We start from the raw sequence: 14,420 nt of genomic DNA on the forward strand, positions 1-14,420 counted from the left end.
GCCTTGTTGCAAAACACTGTGAAAAATGGATTTTTTAAATAAAAACATCCATGATGCTTTAAATGCTTAAGTCATTGTGAAGCTCCCAGGACTTCCCCGTGTGTGGGAAGAGCTACAATGTAATTGCTTTCAGCAGAATATCACTGCAGTCTATAATTAAAATATATGAGATTGCCAGTTTCAAAGCATTTAAGTGATTTCATCTGTATTAAGGTGAATGTGTCTCTCTGAGCAGCTCATTTAAAATGATATTTCTATTTTCAGCACATAAAATGAGTTCTGGGTAAAAGAAATGGATAATTTTGTTGTCTTCTTCTTTGTCTGAGGAAGCACCTGGGGAAAGGTTGGAGACACAGAGCTGAGACTTCAACAGAATATTCCAGCCCTGGGGAAATCCGTGGTGAAAGCTGAAGTAACATTGCAGAGATGGAGTGGGAGGTGTCACAAAATAAAATAAAAATATAAAAAATCAATACCAGGAAAATCTGGCACCTCCTAAATCTCAGTGACAATTTCAGAAGGGCGTTTAGGAAAAATAAATGGCTTTTGAGGCCACCATGGATGGGTCCTGCAGAGTAACCAACGTGGCTTTGGAGTGTCCTGAAACTTTCACAACCCATCCTGAAGCCCCAGAGCTGGAGACCAGCTCTGATCCACCCCTGCTCCTTCCCCAGTTTGCAGCCACACCTTCCCTGAGCTCAGGGATGTGAAAACACCTCAGCTGCATCTGAAAAAAAGCAGGAAAAAAAGCAGGGGAACATCCTGACTCCAGCATAAGGAGAATAACTCAGAGCACATCATTACCCACAAAGTGTCCCAGGCCACCACGGGTGGCCTTTTCCTCATCTCCTTATCCCTTTCTGCCATTTCTGGGGTTTCTCAGAGGTAAATTCTGTAAATTTAGGAAGACAAGAATTTTAGGTAAATTTAGGAAGAGATCCCTGCCCCAGGAGCTGGATGGCTCCTCACAGTGGCACAGTCAGAGGGCATGGACAGTTTTGATGGGGTTAATCCCCCCAAAAATCCAAAATTCCCTGCAGGAGGGAGTGAGTCCCATCCTTGTCCTACAAGGCTGAGTGAGGGATCTTCACTCAGAGGATGAAAAGAAGTAACACAAGAAGGCAAAGATGATAATGCTGCTGTTGTAGCAGTAATGAGACACAAATGCTATTTTGATGGTTTTCTCTGAAAGAAATACACAAAGCCCAATGATGTAATTAAAGATCTCCCAGGCTTTGCAATCAGAATGGCCACAGATGAAGAGAAATCTACTTTTATGTGGCAGAACATGAGGGGTTTTCCCATTAAAGTAAAAAGAAAGATGAGAGAAAAACATTTTAAAGATTTTTTTTTTTTTTTGGTAAGGACATGACACAAAGGTTCTACATTGTCCATGTGAGAGAAAAGCTGTGATTAGCTCAGATAAAACACAGAATTTGGGTTTTTTAGTATTTATGAATACATGCACGGCATTACACTTGTCTGCTAAACACTGAGCACATCTCCAAGGAGTCCTTTGGCAAATCATTTGGGAAGAAGAAAAGGGAGAAACTCCTGGGCAATTAAAGATGCCAACAGGTAGAAATAAACATTCAGCTATTCAGATTCTGAAGCACCTTCTGAGCTTTTCCACAACAAACACCCAAAAATCAGGATGCAGCTTTTGAACCTGCTGAGATCTTTAAACTGAGGAAGTGGGATGGGTCACTCAGCAAAAAACATTTTTATTTTTGGCAAGGAAGCCTGGAACAAGTGAGGATTTTTTACCTGAGTGTTCAGGGGGCTCTGACCACCTGGCTCTGCTGTGCTTGGAGCAGCAGGAAACGCTGGGAGGATTGAGCTGGTGGAAATAGCTCCTGTTTCCTCTGCATCCCATCCCCACCGAGGCTGGGAGATGCACAGGATCCCACAGGCATCCAAGGTTTGCTGCAGAACACCAGGGAAAAGGCAAGAGGGCACATGAATCCCGTTTACTCTGAAGAAGGCTGTGATTGATGCAGCCTGGAGAGAGCTGGAGGAAGGGGAATTGCTTAAAAACATGGAAGGAAGTCTGTGCCTGTCCCTCACTGATGCTATATATGGTGCTTGGTCAGTCGTGCTTGAGGAGCAGCAGCCAGAGTTGCATTTTCATTGTATTTCTTTTTAAAGTAGGAAAAAAAAAAAAAAAAAGGTCAAAAAACTGGGCTGTGTTCAAAGAGCTCGTGGTGATGGATAATGCAGCTGCTGAATTTCCAGCCCTGAGAGCGTTTTTGGGGCTGCTACAGGGGTTATGTCCCCCCTGCCTTCTGCCAGGGCAGTGGCCTGTCTGTTCCCATTCCTTTGGGATTCTCCCAAGCCCAGTTTTGAGCCCTATGGACTGGCTTGGCAGGGAAATGGGTGGGGTTTGATGCAGAATTCTCTGGAGCAGAGCTGGGGAGTTGGTGTGGGGACAGCAGTGAGCAGGAGATGGGAATCAGAGCCTGGAAAGGGGATTTCTCCTGCTGCTGCTGATTCCCAGTGCACAGACAAACCCAGGATAATGCCAGGAGCTCTGTGGACAGGACTGGAGGTGTTTCAGCTGACCAGAGAGGTCACTCATAGCTTACTAAAGGGTGGACACACACTGATGGTCACGGGCTGGCAGAGGAACACCCTGTGCTGCACCAGGGCAATCGGTAAGAAATGAGTTCCTGCTGCCTCAGAGGCATCCCAGAGGATCACAGCTCATTCCCTGCCCATCCCACTGCCCACGAAGCCATAAACTCACCTTGATCCTCAGCACCCTGCAATCTCAGTGCCCCTTTCCACCTGCCTGCTAGCTCAGTGGGACAGGAGCATTTATTCCCATCAGGAACTGCTCTCCCCAGCAGGCTGATTTCTCAGGGTTAGGCACATCAGGCTGTCCCTCCTCCTCTCCAAACGCTCATTTAGGGTCCAAAGCATGTGGGGCTGCATTTGTTGCAAATCCTGACAGGCTTTTTCTCCCCTGATCCCACCAGCACTGCAGAAAGTGCAGGAACATCCCCCCTTCCCTCCACTCCTCTTTTCCATCTGCTCTACATTTGCATCCCAGAAATTAGAGAACTGAGTTATGCAGAATTACAGAGCTGGAGTATGGAACTGATTGGGTATTCAAGCTAAATAAGATGAATTTAAAGATCTCTCCAGGAAATTGAGTGGAACACCCAAACTGACATGGGGTATTAAATATTATATTTGTGCAGTTGCTCTTTAGAGCCCGTTGGCATCGAACATCTGGGAGCACGGTTTAGAACACAAAGAAACCAAATACCTGCTCAAAAATTACGCTCATCAGAGCTCAGAAATTAAAATATTACTGGGTACACTCCGAGCCAGTCCTTCCCTACAAGGTAGGGCTATTAAAATATGATTAGCTGAGCCATATCTGCTCTCAGAACTGTCAGACACCATTACAGCTGAAAAGACCTTGATGCAACACTCTTGGCACAGCCCCCTGCTCCATCAGCAGCAAGATGCCAAAAATTGAACCTTGCAAACGCTCACTCCAGGAGGAGAGGAATTAAAAAGAATTAAAAAGAGAAGTTGGGGGGGGGGGGGGTCTCAGAGCGTTGGTTGTGCAAATTGAGGTGGCTTTGGGCTGCTCTTTAAGGCAAGGAAGATGGAAGTTTGGATGTTTGGGGGTTTTTTTTCTGATGTGGGAAGAGCTTTGCCCTTCACTGCCTCGAGCGTGTGTTGCCTCTTCATCATCACCCAGGCCAGAGATGAGGATTCCTTCCTGCCACAGCCCCCTGCAATCACAGCTCCCTGTCCCCGGCGTGGGCACAGTGCCAAGAGCTCCGTGCACTCCATGGGTGGTCAGGATTGCATTTCCCCCTCCTTGCTGCAGAATAAAATTCAAACCACCACAGCAAACCTGCAGAGACTGGGCTCAGGTCGGGATAATTACAATATTCTCCTGCTTCTGGAATCACAGCGAGATATCCATAACCTGCATTTATAGCCGTAAAAAATCTTTTGCATTATGTGATTATCACATATATATATATATATTTATTTTTTTTTTTAAGTGCGGCTGCACTAAACCAGACACCCGAGGAAGAGGCAGCTTTGCAAAAACAATGCAGAAATGCGGTGGGTTTTTTTTTTCAGGATGGAGGCCAGGCGAGGTCCGAGGTCCCAGCCCCGGTGTCCCCACTGTGCTGCTCCCTGGCCGCCCTAATCCGTGCAGAATTCCCGCAAAAGCCAAGGCAGAGCTGCCTGCCTGTGTCAGGGCTTATTACTCCGTGTTTTCACACTTATCCCCAAGGTGTTGAACTCGCCCCGAAGGTTAATTAGTAATTTATTGCCCTGTCATCAGTTCGAGGCTACTAATGGCTTCAATTTAGCCCCAGGGCTTTTGGTTTTCTTTTTTTTTTTTTTCCTTTCTTTTTTTCTTTTTTTTTTTTTTTCTTTTTTCTTTCTTTTTTTTTTTTCTTTCCTTTTTTTTTTCTTTCCTTTTTTTTTTCTTCCTGCCTGCTTTGGAGGATCTTCGAGTTGAACAGGAAAGAGGCAAATCTGCTTGGAAAAGTGCCTGCAAAAAAAGGTCCAAGGAGGAGCTGGGGATCACAGAATCACAGAATGGGTTGGGTTAAGAGGGACCTTAAAGATCATCTCATCCCAACCTCCCACCATGGGCAAGGGAATTCTTCCACAATTCCTCCCTTCTCCATCTCTGGGAGCAGCAAGAGTGGGATGTGCCTGGGTGGTTCTGGGTGTCAGACTCACCAGGGACCCACAGGGCAGAAATTGAGCGATTTTAGGGAAAAAAGGGAGAATTAGATCTCATCAAGAATACTTGGGGGGGCGGTTCTTTCAAATAAAAGGCTGCAACAAATCCCTTGCAACTCACTCGAGGGAGGGATACCTGGGCAAAGCCCAGACCCAGAGGGAAGCAGGGCTGTGGGATTTGGGATTCCTGCATCCTGCCCGTCCCTGTGCTGGGATGAGCCAGTCCAGGCAGGAGGGTGCAAAGATGCACTTGTCAAAACCAGAAAGGAAAAAGGTAGGGACATTTCTTGAGATTTTGATTTGAAAAGGGCAAAAACCTGCAGTTTTCACCTCCATGCACATGGATTCCCAGAGCAACATCTGCTGTTCCCCTCCCTGGTTTAATTTATGGCCGTTAACTTTAGGGCTAAGGACAGTTTATGGAAAAAAACACCTGCCTTCCCCTACTCCCGGGGCAAGGGAGGAATTTTCTCTGACTCTGCATCCTAAATAAAGCTCCCTTCCAGGCCCTGATGATTCATGCCACTGCTCACACACACATGCCTTATGTTAGAGGCCCTGTCAAGATTCTCGTGTCCCTTTGGAGCTGGAGCACTTTGCACAGAGCTCATTTATCCCCATCCCTAGGGGAAATCTGGGCCTGGCTGCCCCGCTGGTGATGGCCAAAAAATCAGAGTAGTTTGGGTTGGAAGGGACCTTTAAAGGTCTGGTAGCCCAACCTTCCTGCAGGGACATCTTCACCTAGATCAGGTTGTTCTCTGTTCAACCTGACCTTGAATTTTGCCAGGATTGGAGCATCCACAGCTTCTCTGGGCAACCTGGGCAAGTGTTTTGTGACCCTTAGTGTGGAAAACTCCTTCCAGAAGCTCATGGGGAGCTCTGTCCACATTAGGGTCACTGCAAAGCCTTCCAGTTTTGCTTCCAGTTTGGCTTTCTACATCCCAAACCCATCCCATCCCTTCCAAACCCACCTCACACAAGCACCAAGCCCAGGTCAGCCCTCGTTGTGCTTTCTCAGCCCTTTGACACAGGTCCCTGCCTCTTCTTCTGTCATTAGAAAAGATTGGTTTTCCATGATGGAGCTTCAGTCAAGGAAAAAAAAATTAGAGGGGAAAAAAAAAAAAAAACAAGAAAAGAAGGAAAGAAAAAAGGAAAAGAGATCAAGATGAGATTTGTCGACAGCAAACAGAAGATAAAACCTGGACACTCATCCAAGCTTGTTTGAAAGCTGAAAAGCCAGCACTGGGCAGCTCCAGAGACCCCCCAGGCTGCAAACACCCCTCACCCAGGGCAGGCTGTCCCACACAGGGCTTTTCCCAGGGTTTTTCCCCCTTTCCCACATCCACAGCACGCTCCAGCCCCAGCACCATCAGCAGGGCAGGTTTGGCTGTGCCGCGTTTTCGGAGTGCGAGCAGAGCAAGGTGGTGCTGTGGGGTGGGGGGAGAGGCCTGTGACTAATCTTGTAACCTTTCCTTGCAGTGTTTAGGAGAAGAGAAGGCTGTTTACAATAAAAGCCAGCGATATTTTTCATCCTTGCAGATGGAACAAGGATTCTATAAACAGAGGAGCCTCAGACACAGCAAACACCTGTTGAAGGGAACCGGCTTGAGGAGACACGCGAGGACTCTGTGCCCATCCATCAGGGCCCCCCGGCCACTCCTGGCCAAGTTCAAGTTGAAGTGCACGGCACAGATCTGCTGATGGAGGGAGGCTGGGATAAGCAAAAGCATCAGCAAATATCCCTGGGTTTTCCTCGGGAAGTTATGGAGAAGGGAAGAGCTTTTTAGCTCTGGGACTGAGGGTTTAGGTCTACACGCTCCTGGATAATTCCTCTCTTGGACCGGAGCAGTTTTTCCTCTTGTCTGGTATCACACTTCCAAGGAGGAGCCCCAGTTTGGGAAGTCATGGAATAACATGTCAGAACTGTCTTCCCTACAGCCCTTGGCTCAGGTTTCAGCCCTGCACCAAAACATGTAAGCTTTGATTTCATCCAAGCTGCTGTGGCTTTGAGCTTTTCCCAAACTAATCAAATCAAACACAACCTTGTTCACATAATCCTGCAGGCTGGGTTTGAAATCAGCAGCTCCTCTGGCTTCAGGGGTGTCTTGTGGTGGTGAATTCCGAGGATTAATCATGGATATCTTCCCACAATATAGCCTGTATCATACCCCTGGTAATCACTGACCTAAGGGAGCTAAATCAGTCTCATAGCCTTTTAATTTGATTTTTTTCGCACAAAGGTTGGTCAAAGCCACCCAGAATTGTGCCAGGGAGCACCTGCAAGCCACCCACGGGTTTGGAATCACAGAATATCCTGAGTGGGAAGGGCTCCACAAGGATCCCACTCCCCTGAGCAGTGACATTCCCCATGAACCTCCAGAAGAGGAATTTCCAAAGCCATTGTTCAAAACCATGACAAGTCCATCCTCATTGTGACTTCTTTTTTTCCTTTTCCCACCCCTCCAAGAGCAAGGCAGAGAAATATCCTCAATTCCAGCACGGATTTCTCAGCTTGGATAAATCAGCACAGCCCCACCGGTGCTGTGGAGCCTCTCCAACTTACACCTATCCCAGAACCTGCTCTCCCATATTTTATATCCTGCATTTCCCTGGCTGGGGATGAGGAAGGCTCCATCAAAACCTGCCTGTTTATCTGACATCCCATCCCAGAGGATGAGCCAAGAGCCCAGGGCTCATCGGAAACACGGCTGACAGAGTGCAAAGAAAATCGACGTCGTCTTCCGCGGTTGTAATTCTTCCGAAAGTTTTGCTTCCAAAACATTTTTCCACCTGTTTCAAGCAAGGCTGTCCTGGGCTCTGGGAGTGTGTGCTGACAGGCTGTGTGTAATGTCATCTCCCTGCTTCCAACCCCCTTCCAAGCTCGGGAATCCAGCGGGCTGGGCTGAGGATTGCTCTGTTAGAAAGGGGGAGGAGGTTGTTTTATTTTCAATTTTTATTTTAAGGGGTTAGGTTTGCTCCTGTCTTAATGAACAGGTTGGCCCAGATGATTAATTAGGAATAGGATTTAAAGCCAGGCTGTCCTTCAGAGCAGGAAATATCTGTGGTCACTTGGTGACCCACAGCTCACCCACAGCAGCTCCTGCATTCACTTCCCATCAGAAATGCCCAAGGTTTTGTTCCATATGCATTTTCTGTATCCTATGAAATTAATTGATACTCACAACTTCTAAAAAAAAAATCAGACCAGTGAAGGTTAGAAAATACATCATAAAATCATGGAATGGTTTGGATTTTGAAGCTCATCTCATTCCAACTTCCCTGCCATGGGCAGGAACACCTTCCACTCTGACAGCCCAGGAGAGCTTCAGAAGTGCCTTCCAACCTCAATTATTCCATGGTTTTGACACTTGAATCTCAATCTTCCTAAGATGGTCAAGCCCAGAGGCAGGCTCTGATTTTATGGAGTCAATTCGGAGAATCATGGAATGGTTTGGGTGGGAAAGGACCTTAAAGTTCATCCCATCCCACCCCTGCCACGGGCAGGGACACCTCCCACTGTCCCAGGCTCCAAGCCCTGTCCAGCCTGGCTTGGGACATTCCAGGGATCCAGGGACAGCCACAGCTGTTCTGGGGACCCTGTGCCAGGTTCTCCCCACTCTCCCAGGGAAGAATTCCTTCCCAATATCCAATCCAATCCTTCTCTCTGGCAGTGGGAAGCCATTCATTGTGTCCTGTCCCTCCCATTCCTTACAAACCATCTCTCTCCAGGCATTGGAAGGCTGCAATTAGATCACCCCAAAACCTTCTCTTCTCCAGCCTGAACAATCCCAATTCAAGATAATCATCAAGCCTTGGCCACAAAAGTCTTTTCTCAATACATATCTTTTCTCTACCTAAACATCTCTATCTAAGAAGCAAATAATGAGAATTGTTTCCTGGCCCTGCATGTGAGACACACTTTCTGTTTCTTGGTGTTTTTTGTTGGGCTTTTTTTGGTTGTTTTATCACTCATTTCCTATGAAACTCTTTGTCTTGGAGAGAGTCACAGAGCTCTTAACATTTTCTCTTCATGAAGAAATGTGGCTTTTCATCCTTAAATAATTTTTCATCTTGTTCCTTAATATAGACTCAATATAGCTGCTTTACAGTGTTCCAGTAAGAGCCAGGCACTATCTCAGAATCGTGACTCATCTTCTTATCCCAAACTATCCATATTCCTTACAAAAACACCCGGCTGAGCACTCTTAAATATTTATGTCATCCCCAAAAGAGAGATAGGACTGGTATCAGCAGATCTGAGCCAAGGCTCACATCCAGGTTTAGAGCCCAAATTCTCAGCTCACCCTGCATTTTTTTAGAAGGGTCAAAGCTGAGCATCCAAATTTTGCCTCTTGGCTCGGCCTGGGGTTCTTCAGGCACAGGAAAAGCAATCCCATCCTGTCTTGGGGTTTTCACTTGCATGAACTGAGCGGAGCAATGAGGGGAATCCAGCACAGCCCTTGTAGGTTCAGTGCTCAAGGGACAACAGGATCGGGGGTGTGCCCTGGGGTCCAGCACCCCAGGACCAGCAGCAGGGAACGTGACTGGGGCTCACCTTTGGGTTCCTAGTCCAGGATTGACTTTCTGTGGACCAATTTGGGCCACATGTGATCCCACTTCCCCTGGTTTTGTAACATCTCAAGAAGTGCTGACACCGGCCAAGGCGTTCCCATAAAAACACCAGGAAATTCAGGCAGATGGAACTTGGATCTGGACGAGGGTGCTCGGATCCAGCTCGTTGGCTCGAGCTTCCCTGTAACTCACATCCAGCTTGGGCAAGGAGAGCAGCAGAGCAGAATTCACGTGACTTTCTCCCCTTTCCCAGCCTGCCCATGGATTCCTCGCTGTCCCAGGAAACAACTATTGTTCCTAACATTCTGTGCTCTCTGTGTTTCCACACTCACTCCCTCCAGGTCACCTTTTGGCTGCTTCTTCTCCACCTCCCTGAGTCCAGCATTATCTCTGCCAATTGTTTCCAACTATAACACATCCTGGATTTTTTTTTTTTTTTTTTACTTTCCAGATAATATCAAAACTTCTTCCAAGCTACTTTGTCCTCCAGCCAGTACCTTTTAGAGCTGACAGGAGATGAGTGTGACTTGTATCTCACAAGGCTGGCTTCCCACTTGAGCCATGTGGGCACAGCACAGGAGTGCCAAAGAATTATATATAACACAAAATTGGACAACTGCAGAGACAGATTTAAATAAACCACAGCTCCAAACGTGTTCAATACACTCATGTTGATTGCTGGGCTGTTAGAAATCCAGGCTGCATGTACAGACTAATAAAACAAGAACAGTCACAGTCCAGACTAAGATAACTTCTCCTCAAACTGCTTCTTGCAGAGTCCTGCTGGGTGGGTTGGCTGCCTCTGGATTGAACTCCATGGCCTTGGTTTCCATGGACTGAGCAGAGAAGCAGGATCTGTTTCCATGGACTAAACACAGAACCAGGCTCTGTGACCCAAATTCAAGCACTCAGAGCAGAGGATCTGCCTCAGCCCAGAGGGTCCCACCAGAAGCTGTGCACAATCACAGGGCTGGGCTGGCTCCAGATGAGCAGTCACAGCTGCTCTGTTCATGCCAGCCCCACCATAACCTCGTGGCTCTGTCTCTTTGCCTTCATCTTCCTCTTCCTCCTCCCAGCACAACAGCAGCAAGAGCCCGGCTTGGCTCTGATTCCTGAGCCCTTGCACCACAATACTCGGCTTTGCCTGGGCTGATGTGAGATCTTGAACCACTTTTCCACGATCCCACTCCCACCAAGGCCACTGTGTCAGCTCCTCCGTGGCTGCACTTCCCACTGAAGGCACCCAAGCCAACGGAGCTGGGCTCAAACTCAGCACCTGACTCACTTGGCTCTGAACCTTTGACTGTGGACTTCAAGGAGAAGAAAACTCCAGCACTCCATGACTTTTTCCTGACCCCAGAAGAGCTGAAGTAATAAAATGTTCTCTGGTCATGTCCAAATCCCACAGGAGCCCCGAGTGGAACAGGCCACAAGGGTGTGCAAGGTACAGACCCTGCACTTGGAGACCACAGCCACGACCCGACGGCTGAGAATGTTAATTGTTCTCCATCGCCCCCAGTGATTTTAGCATTTCATAATTCCTCCCCTGGCTGACAGCTGGATTCTTCCCTAATTACAAACCCGTTGGAGTTGAAAAATCAGACATTTCCTGGAATTTAAACAACCAATTTTCCACCCGTCAGCATCCAACAACACAATCCTACAGTTTCATTCTGAGCACGCTGGAAAAAAGTTGTCAGAGCTGGATAAACGGGGGAAAAAGGGGATTTTGATGACTTCATACATTCAAATGCAGAATTCCTGGATCTTTGGATTCCATTGAAAGGTGGAAATAGCACTGACAGGACCACAATTCCATGTTTTTAGAAAGCAGCATGTGGTTAAATACTGTGGATGGATCTTTTAGACTCAGCGCTGGCATCTGACTGCACAATTATTCCTCTCTGCCTTAGGAAACACATCTTCATTCAGAATTAATGCAGAAAAAAAATACTTTTTCCCCCCCTCTCTACCACAGGACTTGTTCATTTTCTCTCTGCAGCAAATTGTTGTGACAATAAGGAAAAGCTGTAAACTCCCAATTCTCAGCCTATTGAAAAGAACAAAAGGGGGAAAAAAAAAATCTTTGGACAGCTGCTGGCCTCCAGGAAACTCCAGGAGTGGAGACCCACGATGCTGCATCCTAATTACATCCTTGGGGAGCAGCAAAGAGCCCCAAACACATCCAGCAGAAGCAGAAACAGCAACACCACTTGACAGGACATCTCAGCTGCTTTTTTCACTTCCAGGACCCACAGTTTCAGCCATATGGGCTTTTCTTTTATTTTCCTTTATCAGTCACTATCTCTTGTGGTCATGGGAAAGAAATAACCCCTTCATCTGTAACTGATTAAGGAGGTTGGTGCTGGAGTTTGCAAGGAGCCTGAAATGAGAGCTGGTGGAGATTTGAAGAGCCTTGCTTGTCCTGTGAACTGTGTGCTGTGACCTCCTGGAGGGATGGATGTCACTGGATGGAGACTGAGAGAGGACAACTGCAAATGGAAAAAAAAAAAAAAAAAAAAAGCATCACATACCCCAAATGACGTCTGAAGCTGGGACTACACAAAAAAACTGATCCAGCTTGGAAACCTTGAGGCAAGAGCTTGAAATTCACTGCGTCTGTGCAAGGAGGACTTTCCAGAGAAAAAAATTTATTTGGGAAAGCAATCCTGGAACTGGGAGTCCTGTTTGAGCAATGGAACTTGAAGAACGTTTGTCTTTTGCATTGTTTTGGGTTTGTTCTCCCCTTGGGAGCAGCTGGGTTTTCCCCATGTTATCCCACTCTCATGGTTTTGTCTATTTTGGCATCACCTCTGCTTTCCTGATTTTTTTCCTGTGGGAGGAAGGGTTCTATGGACAGCTCCTTCACCCTCCTGTGCCCCCAGCTCCGGGTGTGAGTTCTGCACCTTGGTCAAGGCACTCTGGGCAGGGAATTGAGGAGCCAGCAGGGATTTGCACCTGCGGGGACATTGAGCCCAGCCCGCTTGGAAACCTCTCTGCTCAGAGCATCTGCAAAGCCAAGCCTGGGGGGGATGATGCAATTGGGAGCGCAGAGATTTCCCCATCCTCGGCTCGTTTAAAGCAGGTGAGAAGCCGTGGAAAATTCTCTGCAAACGACGCAGCTCATCGTGGGAGAGAATTTATCCCTGGACAGCAGAAGGAGGGGTTGCCAAAGGCATTTAGAAATCTCCTTTAGCCTTCAGCAGGGGAAAGGGAAAGCAAGGAAGAACACCTGTTTCAAGGAATAGCAGCAGTCCTGGAGAGCACATGCAGAGGGTTTGGAAAATAGATCTGTGAATGGAAATGTAATTCCTGAAGTTTACTGTCAGATTTGTGCACACTTTAACCAAAAACCCATAGCAAAAACTAAAAAATAAAAATGGGATAAAAGCCCTGAGGGTGAACAGAAAGAACAAATCCCACGTATTTGGGCTCACCAGAGAATTTATTTCATCCTGTTAAACTCCATTTAGTGGGAGTAGCACAGCCTGTGGAGGAAAATCAACGATGCCAAGGTAAATCTTCCCCCAGTTATTAGTGCTGGGAAGGGGTGGGAAGATCTTTAATAATCGGGGAGGCTGAAGAGAGATGTCTGTTTTTCATAATTGCACAGTGCTCCCAAGACAGCTGTTCAGCCATCTTGAAAATCAATGTTTTGATGCCCTTTGAACCTTCTTTTCCTGTTGAGTGTCTCTCCTACAGGTTGCTCCCCAGGATGAAAACAATAAAAGCAAATATATAACAGTAAAGGCCTGAGGTTAATGTCTTTAACAAGATAATGTTACTTAAGGGAACTGTAAACCAAATCATTCCTAAATTCCATTTGTTCTTTGCAATCTAGGATATATTATGAAACCATATGTGTGCCTATGGATTTTTTACAGGAACACAACTGCATTTTCACATTGTGTGTTCCAGTATTCCAGTATCACACAATTTGCTGAGAATTATTATTATTCTAACTATTTATACTTCTATTAATATCTTGCTCTTGCAGCTGTGCCATAAAGAATCACAGCCTGACGTGTCTGGCTGGGGGTTAAATCCAGATCTAAACAAATTTGCACCAGGTCGTTTTACCAAGAATTTCTTGCTTTGGATTGAGTATCACAAGGAAATTCAGCCCAACCAACTGGCACATGCCCTTATTATTTTTAAATTTTCACCAGCGAAGAGCTTGCAAAAATTGCTTCAAGCTGCCTTCCTTGTGTGTTTGGGAACTTAAAAAAAAGAAAAGCAAACAGGAAAGGGTAAATAATCCTCTGAGCACATGTGCTGGGTTTTACACCCACTGGAAATTCCACTCAAGACATGCTCAGGTAACTCTGTCCAGAAATTCCTTTTGCAGAATTCGCAGACATTCCCTGCAATTCAATTAGCTGTGAGCAAATTTGATCTGAAAGGGGACTCTGACCCTGTGTGTGTGTGTTTTTTTGCCTTGATTTTCATGGAAATGGGAGCCACAAAGAAATGCAGAGCAAAGGAGCCAGCCGAGTTTATTTAACTTTCTATTATCTACAATGCTATAAAACCTGGAAGTGAAACAGAAACAGAATCCTACAAAACCTTTTGGAGGTTTTCCAGAAAAAACCCAAGGACACTTGTTCCTGCTGATGTCTGCACCACTGGATTAATTTCCATTAAGCCAAGGGAAGGAAAATCCCTGCCAGTCACAATCACTGGAGGATGGCAAAAATCTCAGTTTCTCGTGCCTTCAAATTACAAATTTACACAGAGGCAATGGATGCAAGAATTGAATCACCGTGAAAAACCCTGAAAGTTTGGGAAATCTTGGCCTGAGTCCAGTTCTTCCTCCTCTTTTCCTCCTCCCGAGTTTGTCAGGAATACTGATTTGGCTTCGTGTCTGCCACAGAGATCAGGCAGAGTGCGAATCAAGAATCTCCACGTGGTCAAGATGGAAAAAGACAAAATTCTTTGTATTTATAGCATGGATAGTTTTAACCAGCCCTTTTAATTAACCCAACCTTCCCACACCATCCCAGTGCTCATTAATTGTTCAAATTCTTCCTTCTGTGCCAGCAGCAGAAGGATCAGAACCATACTCCAAACCTTTCCCAGGATAAAAAAATATATTTTTCCCAGCTCAGGTTGCACCTGCC

Source organism: Sturnus vulgaris, chromosome 12, assembly GCF_052056855.1.
Source record: "Sturnus vulgaris isolate bStuVul1 chromosome 12, bStuVul1.hap1, whole genome shotgun sequence".
Taxonomy (NCBI): Eukaryota; Metazoa; Chordata; class Aves; order Passeriformes; family Sturnidae; genus Sturnus; species Sturnus vulgaris.